Here is a 13,187-nt window from a genome sequence, read left to right on the forward strand (position 1 = left end):
GTCTCCTGGCACTTCCAAAAGAGTGACGACGTAGTTTTCCTTAGAGGACCTCAAAGAAGCGTACGACCATGCTATAAGTGTAAATAAAAAAGGAGAAGGCTTGAAACTACCTATATTTGTCAAGTGATGGCTCTAAAGAGGACCAGCATGTTATGCGATTGGTGTCCGTTCGAAAGCTTTTCTTATAATGTGGGCAAACCGTATCCTTAGATTGATTGGCTGCCCCGTTGAAGTTATTAGAGAGCACGCAATAGTTGCTCAGTGTTCAGGATGATTCGGTAAAATACAGGTCCTGACATTGACATAGATCTAAAACTGCTATCTACATTATTGTTAGTGAATTTTAATAAATAATCTTTAAAAATAACATATCATTTCGGCAGAACGTGCCGTTATCGTTGTTTTTTTCCAGCGATTTTTATTGCATCGACAGAAACAGCTCGAGGTGATAATGCACCCTTTTTCATGGGGTAAATGGAAGAAAATTCTTGCCGACTGCCAGGTCAATACCCAACGATTGACTGCGAATTGCGCTGTCTTTCAAAGGTGGCCAGTTGTAGGAAAACTTCTACATCCGAACAAGTCATTAAAATATCGCTATAGAGTATTGAATTGTCAAAATGTTGACCGTTCAAGCAGAGGTGAATGTATGTTCAGGAATATTTCACATGTAGTACTCAGTAGGGGGACAACAATGAGGCTTGCTTGGTTTATCGCAATAGCTGAAAACAAAGATCTCAGCTTTTCGTAGAATATTTGAGGAGTTGCGTAGAATTAATGGGGAATTCATATAGATTACTACCTGGCTCAGTTTTTGGCAACATGTGCCGCCGTTTTAGCGGACCATCAGACTTTTGAAGGGATGCAGTTTCAAAGCACAGAATATGTTGTGTCTAATTCTTTGTCTTACCTAAGCCGCAAAATTCTTAAAAATGTTTTCACATCAAGCCCAATGACACACCACCTTTCGATCTATTAATCAGATCTCTGACCAAGAAGGACACTTGTTACAGCAAGCGTAAACTTGCGTGGAACGTCTTCGAAACCGTAGTTGACGCACGCCTCAATAATCGCTAGATATAAAATGCTGAATCTAAAAACCATTTCGAACATCTCAAAAGTTTACTCAGATCTATTTATTACAGATTTACTAATGATAACTAGCCCAGACTAGTCGGCGTTGCGAGACGCGAACATATGCTCATTACGCCCTAATCGTTATGATCAAGCAAACAACTATTTTCTATCGGATAGCTCACGAAAAACACTACAAATTAAAGATTTTGTTAACGATAGCGCGGACTAGTACCAGGCTATGACAAAAAACAAGAACGCCGCCTCCACCACAAAAAGAGATTTAGCGGAAGACAGTTAACAAAAAAAAACGAGCACTTCTTAATCAGAATTAACCAATGGGTAGTCCCACCGTGTGGTGGGAGTTCATCCTCTCAACACGTTTTCGATTCCCTCTGCGGAAGTAGGTGGGGCCACTACCCGCGTACGCCTCTTGAATGAAGCCTATGGGCCGTCTATATGATACCACGTAAGATTATAAATGATTGTTCAAAGCGTGTGTATAGGGCAGCGTTGTTTACTAGCAATGAAATGCCGCTAGCTGGGTCGGTGCTGACTTGCACTTGTGAAACATTACAGGTTTAGGGACCACCGACGTGACGGATCTGGCAGCTGACATAGTAGCATGCGATGGCCTTTTTAAAGTGAAAAAGAAACACGCAAAGGCATGACGCCCAGATGTGTTAGATCTTCCTGGTTTGGGTCTAACACATTTGTAGACATTCTCTGTATGGCTATTGGGTTTTTCCCGTACAGAAGACGTCGAGCGGTTTTGTGTTTACTGGGGGATGTCACAGCAGGGAGCCTTATCGATTTATTTTTATGGCTTGTTTACTGTGTTCACTTTTAAGCCAACCATATTGATGGTATTTAGCATAGTTCTATGTAAATGGGGACGTCAATGGATGTTTTGCACATTGAGGTCTTGCATGTCCGCAAACAATGCCTACATTTCGAGGAAACCAGTAGAGAATGCCTTCTCAAGCGATAACGGACCTTTCAAGTCCTTTGTTAAAATTATATATATATATATTCAGTATGTATGAATTCGCGCGGCTTGCTAAATTTGGCTACAAACAATATAAAATTACACTCCATTCGATGCCATTTGAGGTTATTTCTTAAACTAAGTGCAGCCAAGTAGGTGGTACATTAAGTTGCCCTAAAAAATAAATCAACTTCTACATTCTTGGCGTTGTGTGTCAATTCGAAACACGCTGACTAAAACTCTACTCATTTTGCCAACCACTTTATCTAACCACGTTATCTTGGCCATTATTATAATTACTATAATAAATGAGAAAGTGCTTTGGTAGAAACTGTATATAGCTAGAATGCAAATCGTCCATCTAAGATAACATCCTTCACATAACTCCTACCGGCTTGATATTGCGTACATCAGCTGAAATAGCAAGCCAGCATGGCGCAGACGTAGTTGTCCCTGACGCAATATTACCCCCGGGGCATAGCGCCGTTGCCGCTCAGCGTTCACCGGTCCACTCCACCATCATCGTCGTCTGCCTATTTCAATGAGAATTTGCCATCGTCATGGCAGCACCGACGCTGGCTGGACTTCTTGCGGGCCAGAGGCTTCAGAGAAGCCTGCCGTATGCCCGCTGGCTATCGACAACAACAGGCAGCGTCGCCAATTGAGATGAGTCGAGGCGAAACACCGAACGTTCCCACTAACGTTTCCCTTCTACTCGGAACTGCCTTTAACAGAACAAAAGTTCAACATTTTCAGTTCCGTCGGGTCGCGGTGTTTCTATCATTTAGAGAGGCGTGAATCGAATAGTTGAATAATTTTCTCTTTTTCTGTGCATAATTTATCTCGAGCCTAATTTCTGCAAATAATAAGTATCTGCACGCCTGAAATCAGGCGGGCGGAAGCAGAAAAAAGCTACCAGGTTTCGTGATATAGATTTGTTTGCATGGTGTACATATTACTTAGAATGCCAATGTCGGAAATCGTAAAGATGAAAATCGGGCTTTTCAAACCATGCAAAATACGCTGTGAAAATGTATCCTTGCAAATATAAACTATTCGTCAACTTCGTTAGTATGTCTGTTTCCCAAACTGATCTGTTTAGAACGCACCGCCAGAATATTTGATGCTGTTTTTTTTTAAATATAATAACGATAATTGTGATAAAAACGGATGACAATCAACGACAATGATAGCCATCCGTTTTTAACAGAATTTCATTAAATTTTGTCCTTTTATTCTGATTGCTTTGAAATTATGGGTATTTAGTAGGACAGGGTGTTAGTAACGAGTCCATCTAAAACGCAGGTACAACAGGCGGCACCGTTCAACTTTATAACAATTGACTATCAGTAGGAAGCAGGCCTATGGGTTATCATAGCGTTTTTGAACACTTGATGTGTAAAAGTATTCCATTATATCTAGTGCCAAAAAGTAAGAGTCGCGCGTTTCCAACGACACAATTTCATCAATGTGCTTTGCAGGCTCATCAGCGAAATATGGGTGGAATTCATTAGTAGATAAGTGACTCCAAGGAAGTCAGTAGTCATGAATCTGGTCGAACCCTTGTAGGTTACCGGAGTGCTCATGGAAAGAACGTTGTGAATTAGCTGCTTTGAGTCAGCGATTGGATGAACCTAAGCTTATTGCAGCTTCGGCCTTTTTAAATATAATAAATCTTGGGTCGGGACATCTATTGCGACATAACGATACGTCTCGTTAACGCTTGCAATCAACATCTCCCATTCGTCACCGATCACAATCTTCGACGTCTCAGCAATCGCCGTCCGACAGCCTGCTTTTTCGTATGCACATAAATGGCCAACCACACAATTACCTCGTGTTTCTCCCTGTTCTGGACTTGTTAACTTAGCACTTACTCCCATATCAGCTAACATGCTTAGCCTGACCGGAAAAACGTAACCGATCTTCACTAGCCACTCTTGTCTTCAACTTCGCTCATAACAACCAGGTACACGACGATGATTCGACGCTGGCTCGGACGCGAAATTGAAAAGCTATAGCAAAAGCGGGCTCCGGAGGTCGTGTGCCTTTTTTCATTCAACTTGACGGGTTGGAAGATGGTAGCGGATCGGTTAGTGTACTCGTTTTAACTCCTTGACCAACGTCCCCGATGTCAGCCAGCGACCAGGTTGTCTCGGCTAGTCCTTATGTTTGCTTGGAGTGCTGGGCACAATCGTCGTCAAGTCGTGGAGTAGAAGAGAGGATGGGGCGTAAACGAGAGGTCGCAGGCTAACAAGGAAGTGCGGCCAGGCAATGACTTGCGCTGAAGTTCACACTGTGGATTGAATCTAAATTGGAAAGAGAGCAGAGGTACGACGACTGTGAGACAGTGGATCCTTGAAATCGAAATAAAGTTGTCAAATACCTCTGTGGATACGCTGGCCAACTATGTATGGTACGTTCCGATGGTCGAATTTTTCTCTTCTTATATTTGACAGGCACCTTGACTCCCACAAAGGATTTTTGGTTAATACTACGGCAGGCGGCATCGCTTCGATGCTTTGTTTGTGTTCTTTCAAGTTTCAGACACCCTGGCGGAATAACACAAAAACATTTCGTATAAAAACGTAGTTCAGTGGTTTCATCGTCAGGTGAGACCGATCAATGAGTATTTGTTGACTATTCGTTAACCTGCATTGCATTCTACACAAAGGAAAAATGCAAGCAAATACGGCGGATGTGAAAATACATGATAATGGGAAGGATCTACTGGAATCAGTCGAGGAATAACGATTTTATTGTCTTAAACTAATTTTTTTTTGTTTGTTAATTTACGTGCATATTTTTTGGTGAGATTTTTCGGTGGAAAAACGAAAGGTAATATCCTGAGTAAAAATGTCAAACAATACATTTTCTACAATTCTATGTGGTCCTTTATGCACCACATAATCGTCTCGCAATATAGTCATAATACAAGGATTGGACCAGTAAAGCCCGAACAAAAAATATTCGAGATGTATACTGATCTTATGTAAACGTAAATAAGAGTTAAGCATGTCTGTGTCGCGTTACATTCTTGCAAAACGTTGAGGAACTTGTAATTTTAATCGTCCTCATATGAGGGGTATCGAATATTATAGAAAATACACATATTTTATAAGTATTGTTTTTATATTACGAATCAGTCAATCAATCACAAGAGTAGAAAGCAGACGTATGATCATGATTAAAGGTCAAGTAATGTTTGTGCACAGCTTTGCTATTCATGTAGCAGGTATATAATATTCCGAGTATGCCGCCAATATAATATGCCGAGAACAACCTTGTTGCTTGCTGTTCGCCGTTGTCATATTTAGGCGTGCGACATTTTAAGCGCAGTCTTTATCAGGGGATTCGAACGTACGAAAAGAAGAATACGCTCGTCTCTTCGTCCGAGATGATTTTAGCTTCTTCGCTGCTCCTGTCCGGTCAAGCGACGCCAAGGTTTGCCGGTTTTTGCACAGACGCTGTTTCGCGCAACTAAGCGCAAGCCAGAACGGGGCAAGAATCTCCGATATTTCATATGACTCAATTAGGCGCAGCGGGAGCTAATTGAATCTTTTTCCCGTATTCGCCTCTTCCTGTCTTCGTAACCCCGGTTTTCGTTCTCGCCAGCCCAAGGAGTACTTAGCATTAGGCAGCCAAACGACAGGAGCGACACCAGCGCCGATGACGACGGAAATCTGACCGGTCGCAGTTGTTTCCTGCCGGGATAAACGTTGGAGGGCTGGCGTGCTTTTTTTTCGAGACCTCGTATCCTCAAGCCTTCTTTGTCAATCGTGGCAGAATCTTAGACCTTCTAGGTTAAGACTTTCTTGGCTTTCTGAAACGATTGCTGGCTAGTTGGCTATCATCTGCACCAGTGGACGCAAGTGGCCCCGTTGCGGAACCCGACGCAGACATGGACGTGGATACGCACACAACTTTGTGCCCATCTACCGGCTATACCGTCTCTTTGCCGTGTCGCTGCTTTCTCTTAGCGAATTTCTTCGTTCTCGCTGGTTTCTTCCCGATCTTACTGCGGAGTCCGCCTCCTTTCAGACTCAATTACTTTCATTTCTCCGAGTTCTATTTTTCCGCCTGCCGCTGCTGCTATAGGTCGTGTGTTTCTTTTCTACGGTCGGCGCTAGTCCTCTTGCGACCGTTCATGTGTCCCGGGGATCCTGTGGCAGCGGCATCTGTGTATCCTGTCTTCCTGCATGTTGTTGCAGTTGTAGCTAGTACTACTGCCACTGTTGCCGTGGTCGCCCTCAGGTATAACAACCTGTCCACACGATATCGTTAGCACTAGCCCGTTCGTTCCCAGTGTGGCGACAGAAGAAAAAAGCTTCGGCCAAGACGTTTTTCTTGAACGAGAAGTGGTCGGCAGTTCTCACGTGTTCAAATAGACACGCGTCTGCTTCATGTTCCACGTTAAAAGAGACTGAGTCTGCTTGTAAGTCTGTCCGTCGGTCAACGAGCCCTGCGACCAAAGACCAGCCGACAAGAGTGGACACATGGGTAAAGCCCGATGAACTACCCTGCACAAAACCTACATGGAAGCAGCCACTATCACCGATGGTAATAAAGGAGACAGCAGCATTACTGAAACAGTAGGTGGTTTTCTTTGACTTATCCGAGGCCACAGGCCTGATAGAGGGATATGAAACAGAGCCAACAAAAGAGAGGTAGATGAGGGACTTTAGGCTGACGGTCAGCCCGACTGGATCTGCTAACTGATGACCAACATACAGGAAAGCAGTTTCGTCGTTGTCATCAGGAGAAAATGGGGCCAAGCAAAACTAAGGAGACTGCCAGCTCTATTATCATCGCAAGTCATGGAAGCTCCCAACTCGTGGAAGGATAGAAGGCATGGTTTTTCTCTCTTCTTCGCTAGAAAGATGGGTAGAAGCCCTCAGCTGACGTGTCATAGACGACAAAAGCGAAACAGAATGAGTAAAATAAGCAGAATAAAAGGAAGAACTTCTTCGTCTTCACATGCTTCTCCTCTACCCACCTATCGCTTGCCTCGATGACTTCCATGTAGAAGCCAAAGGGGGAGGGGGTCAATCAGGAGAACAAGAGTAAGAGGCAACCTCAGAAACAGGAGACTGTATAAAGTAGAGAATTCTAGTCCTAGAGATGCTAGTTGCAGTAATAACAATAGCGGTTCCGTGGTAGTAGCAGTGGCAAATTATTGAGCAAAATCGAAAACTGTCCGAGAGCTACGGAGGGTATGAGGATCCGCCGTCGCCGTGTCAAAGCGGTCAGGGCCGTTGACCAGTGTCGACTAGCTCAACCATGTGTATGTGTATTTGTACGTATGTCCCCGTGTGTTTTAGGATGTGGATGGGTACTGTGACTGTGACGCTCGTTGATTGGCGACATTATTGGAAAATGGTGCTCGTTCATTGCTACCGTGAGTGCTGAGGTTTGGATGTGGTATCCACGCTTTTTTGTTATTTCCCGTTCGCCGTGCACCGCCTGGCGCTAAAACCTTGATTGGTCTCTGTTTATTCGCGTGCATTTACCCCTGTCCTTTGCTCACTCATTTCCCGATAGTAGCACCGCAGTCAGGATGAAGAGATAATGAAGCTTTAGGAAAAATGACTCTTATCGACAGACGGAGAAAGGATGCATCGCATATTTTGATTCTCCCAACTGCGTGAGCTCCAGGGGATTGAGATAGAATAAAGCAATGTAAAAAGCGATGAAGAACCCTCAGGAAGTCAACGGCTGGTTGAACACACTTCACTAACGACGGCGCCAACTCACCGCCGATCGCCAGTTCTATCTGGCAGATGAGCCTATGTGTGAAAGCCTAGCGGTATGTAAAAGCGTGAACATATTCATTGCATAGAAATGTAATAGGGAAAAACTCATTACATAGAGGGAAAGCATTTCGCTGGTAATTGCTTTTGCATAATAAAAGAACTGACGTACTAATTTTGCTGGTAGTTAAGGGGAAAAATAAGTAAAATTAATTAGGCTATTTGTTGTTTAGAAATTTTTAAACTATTCCCAACATAGTTTTTATTAATCAAAAAATAAATATTAGGTTAGAAGGAAAGCATTTTCAAATTTGAATAGTAAAGGTTTTTGCCATCTGGGAAGCCAGGCTATATTTGGTAAAAAACAAAATGGAGGAAATTTTAATAATTGCCTACAGACAGCCTTAAATAGGTTATAAACTTAGTTACTCCACTTTTATTAAATGTATCTAAAGCGCTAGATATGCTCTCCAGGTATCGTTGTACAATAAGAGAATGAGCACAGTATTAAACTGTATACACGGTCGCGTGTATCCAGATATTATGATTACTAGTATTATCATATTATTAGCAATGTACTGTGAATAACTATGAACCGTACTGTTTGTAAATCATAGAAATAAGCTCTTCAAATAAAACTTGTAACGCTTGGAACCTGCAGAGCACAGAAATTTTGCGCCTGTTAATACAACGAGAAGGTAGCGGGCACCCTGCAGTTTGCCCAGCGGGGCGTTTAGCATCGTTTCCTACAAACTATCCACGAGTGTCGCCATACCCAGCCCATGGTGATCAATACACTTGTAGCGAGAATATGTACAGAGAACTCTGCCGAATGCGAGTTTGACTTTTTGTAGATTTTTGGGGGTCTCTTCTTATCTTTCAGTCCTGCATCCTGTAGCTCACATCAGTCGTGGTATGAGGAACTTCGAAGTTATACGAGTACTTCTGATGACTTTTTGTAAGCTTATCTGAATAATCTCAGCAAAGAATTAATCGTGGCCTAGGGCAGTCCAGCAGGACATATCATAACAAGTCCTGTATAACATTGTAATAATAATAACTAATCCATCCGCATCGTCCTATATAACTCGATACCTAATTAGATTATTAAACCACGCTTCTGTTAATAACTTACTATTATTATGGATGTATGGTTAGTTTGTAGTCCATACATGTGAGGTAACTTGCCGAGTTACCGCGTGTCCTTTACTTGCAAAGACGTAATGCGTGAAATGGAAGAATGTAAAATTGGTACACATGAACTTCTCTTATAGAAATAGTTTTTAGAGAAATTTATTAAATATTATGCTTTAGCACATGAGAAAGCAGTTCACACGTGTAGAAAGGTGTGCTAATGACATACGTTAAAATGTATTTGTGCGGCTTTAGATAGCGTAACGGAAATCTTAGTTTTGCTCTATCTAGAGAAAATTAACGGTCATCTTGACGAATACAGTGTGGAGCACAGCTTGCAATGTTAGGCTATAAGACTTTGGACCTATATACACCGCCAAAACTTGTCCTGAGCAGCTGTTGCACGGAAGTAAAAGCCAATTCCTGTGTTGTTCAATATGCTGGTCGCACGATCTTATAGCTTCCCTCTAGATGTGTGCAAAATTTACTCGCGTATTCTCACGTATTTCACTTACGCAAGCTATCAGGGCACACCGCGACAGCGCGCCTATGGGACAACATTAAACCGACAATGAAATAAATTAACGCTAACTTTATCGGAAACCACCGTCTATGTCCGTTCGAAGAGCCTGTGTATAGCTTATTCACTTAAACATCTTAAAATAACTTAAATTAACTTATGGTTACAATGGTGAATGCTGAGTTCTCTGAAACCGTCCAAAAGCCCAGATCTACAATCCGCCTTCCTTAGGTCCAATACTGCGCTGGTAAGCAATATTATGATATTAGACCCACCTAAATAGTAAATATAATTAAGAAACTAATTTAGAGTCACATAGATGGTTATTAAGAATATAGTGCGCAGTATTCACGCTAGCACCATCTATAAGCCACCTGCTGTTAGCAGTGCCAAGTGACTGATAGGGTAACAGCGTTTAACAGCTGAGGTACTTCTCAACTTATCGCTCTTGTCCCATCAGCTATTTCGCGTTTCGTTCTGCGGTGACAATCATTGCAGGAACAGTTAGTGCGATGTCGTTGTTGGAGATATTGTTATGTGAATTCGCCATCTTGCCCATAAGATCTTTATTTCTTTTGCGCTCTCTGTTTCTTGCTAGAAGTACAACGGCCCACACTAGCTATTTTACCGTCTCCATGAAACTCGGTTTTGTGTACAGCTTCGCGTCGTTTTCGTTGTTGATTTTGTAAGGGACGACGCGAAGGTAAGCCATCGTCCACCTCTACCTCTGTTTCTTGCTTGAAGCCAGTTTAGAGTCAGTGGCGCCAGGCTATATAACAATGTCTTTAGTTATAAAAAGCTGCTTCTTCGCCGTCCACTCGCTCGGCCGTCCGTCGGGCTGTTCGTCTGCCAGGCGGCAACGGCTGAAAGCGGCTGGCACTAGTAAAGCTGACGTTAGATGCGCAGCTATACTGCAGCCGAGCTGCAGGCCGCTGTCAGGCTGCGAAATAAAGGTACACTTTCTCGCATTGTACACCCCTGGAACGCTCCACCATTAACGTCAGTGCTAGCGGGCTTCGCTAGCTGGCCTCCACGGCAAAACAGCAACGCCTCCTAAAGAGAAACGAGGAGCGGCCTGCCGGGCACCGACAGGACTGCAAGTTGACGGTGCAGGGAGAATGAATGAGTGACCGGTCGCCCATAGGCAGCATAGGCAATGAGCCGGCATCAATATCCATCGCTGTGCGTGCGAGTTCGGAGCGCCGCCAACAGTGTGGCACATGAAATATAGTCTCTTGGTGAATGTATATGTGTGTAGGCGCGCATGGCCCTCCCTGTTTCAGTGTAATTATAGTACTGCAGTAGATGCTACCACCGCTGGGCGCTAATGTCCTTCCGGTAGTAAGACTGTCTGTAAAGACGGAAGCCATGAGAAAGAAAAGAGAAAAAGAGCTGGATCAGGAAAGAAAAAGGCTAAGAGTACGGAGTTGATCTTGAAGATGCTTGCATGATATCGGATTTATGATTAGTATTATTGCTAGAGTTATTATGAACATTTTATTTTCTTGCTATAGTTGGTTTCACTCAAGCGTAGCGTTTAATTGTAGTATTTCATCAGCTCGTAGTTAGTGTGTCCAGATTCTGTAAATGTGCAAATATCCGTCAAAGTTTCTATTAACATAAATAGTCAAACTATAATGTTAAATGAAACAGTTGTCGGTTAGGTGTACGGGGCCTGAATACGAATATGTTAAAACAGCGGTCTTGTAAACAAGTACCATTATTATATCTAAATAGGCTCTAAAGCTATATAAAGAGCGCGGCTACGCGCCTTTTTTAATTTTTGTTATTATTTATAGCTTAAAATAAGTGTTGTATTTACAACCTGTAGGTTGCAGACTAGTTGTCGGGCGAAAACAAACGTACCTATTCACTGGGTCCTATTTTCAACAAATGCTCCAGTAGACAATTCTGTCTCATCGGACATCTCGTTAGCGTCTAGCGGAGAGGGCTTTGGGCGGCAACTCCCCGAGGGGCTCACCTATGTCTTGCATTTTCCTTGTGTTCGCGCTGGCTCGAAGGTGTGCGAGCCAAACGGGAGTTGTTGATGTATATTTTCCTAATGAAGAACACCGCTAGTGCATGCGTTAGAATCGCTGCTATGTTCAGTAGTGGATATTCGTTGTTGGGATGCGTGAAACACATAGGGAGCAAACAAATTTGGCCATATTGTGTAGGACCTGGAGCTCGATCGATCTTGACTTCAGTAGTGAATAGCAAATAGTTATCGTTGGTAGCTTTAGTAATGATTATTTCCGGCATTGAAGATCGGCATGAAAAGGCTACACAATAAAATGCCTGTACACCCCTTTCTTAGCACTGTCTTTCAAGATAACTGATAGAAGTTTTTCTGAATGACGCCGTCATGACAGATTAGCGCGCATCATCTAAATCTATTGGAAAGTAAACAATGCAACAGATATCTACAGCGGTGGTTGTCTGTTTCAGACCTAGCATTTATTTGAGTCAGTTTTCCTCGAACCGTGAACACTGAACAATCCAGACTAAACGCTTCGCATAAAACCATCTCTTCTAGGCAGACTGTTGAGGTCGTGAGGCGTGCTGTCGATTAAGAGCTTCGTAGCGATCCTATGTTTTGGAAGAGTGCGTCACATGCGCTATGTGATGATACATGCCACATGTTTCTTTAAATTAAACGTTTTCCATTAATAATCTTAGCGAGTTCGCCCGCGCAAAGTAGTGATCGTTGTTTAAATGGCTTTACGGTCGACGCGTCTCCGTTGCTGCTTTTACCAAGATGAACGTCTGCCTTACGAAGCGAGGTACGAAGAAATCATTTAAAACAACTCAGTGTTTCTCGTGAATGCAAATTTCGAATAAAGCATGACGTGTTGGTCCGTTAAGTTAAAAAACTTGGATCGATTTCTTTAATTGAGTATTGACAGCGATCAATGGAACGATGCTGTTTACGAATTTTGCTATAGTAGAAGCTTAGGAATTGACTCAGTTGACCTTCAGCGTACATTTCTCCCACTTGATACGAGCACTTCTCCGGTGAATGCACTATTGTTAGAAGCTGCATCTTGCGCTGAAGCTAAAACCAAATGGCCTGAATAGAAGGCCCGCTTACGGCCTGCAGACGGCCAAATGTGAACTTTCTTTCGCTGCATTGATTCAGCTTCAATGCTACTATACGGTCCTTGTAATAGGCACTTCTGGCAAGAAAGAAGGCGATGATTTAGGTGCTACTGTTGAACAGCATAAGTTCACCGAGTGCCTAAACAACTGCCTAAATAGAAGTTGAAGTTCCAATTATTTATATTGAAAGTACGTGACGCTTTGGAGGTGAATATCCTGCACTGAATATTTGACGCTAATCCCCGGGTTGCTTCGAGACATTCTACACTCTCAAAATGATTTCAAGACATGTGATAATAGAGGAATGGAGCAGCGGGCCAGCACTAAGGGCCTTCACCAACGGCAGCTGAATAGACATGTACACATTAAAACATTACCAATAAGTATAGAGATAAGTACAATTTAGAGAAGACTTAACGAGATTATGATCGAACACATATGTCGCTTGCCATTACGTCAAACAATTGGGACGTGTGAAGCAGTGACAAAAGTTTATGAACGCCTCGATAGCTTGGCTACATTTTTATTCGAAGTAATTGCTACGTTCCAGCCAATCCATCGCATAGCAGATGCTCAACCATAAACGTTTTTCGAAACGATTTACTGGAAGAATACGCCCATG

General features: G+C 42.9%; 1 protein-coding gene across 3 annotated transcripts in view; it reads left to right on the plus strand.

Annotated features, from left to right (window-relative positions):
• Positions 1 to 13,187, plus strand: part of LOC111247248 (netrin-1-like) — a 95,555-nt gene that overhangs the window by 35,594 nt on the left and 46,774 nt on the right. The window lies entirely within an intron of this gene.

This window comes from Varroa destructor, unplaced genomic scaffold (genome assembly GCF_002443255.2).
Source record: "Varroa destructor unplaced genomic scaffold, Vdes_3.0 BEIS01000003.1, whole genome shotgun sequence".
In the NCBI taxonomy this organism is placed as follows: Eukaryota; Metazoa; Arthropoda; class Arachnida; order Mesostigmata; family Varroidae; genus Varroa; species Varroa destructor.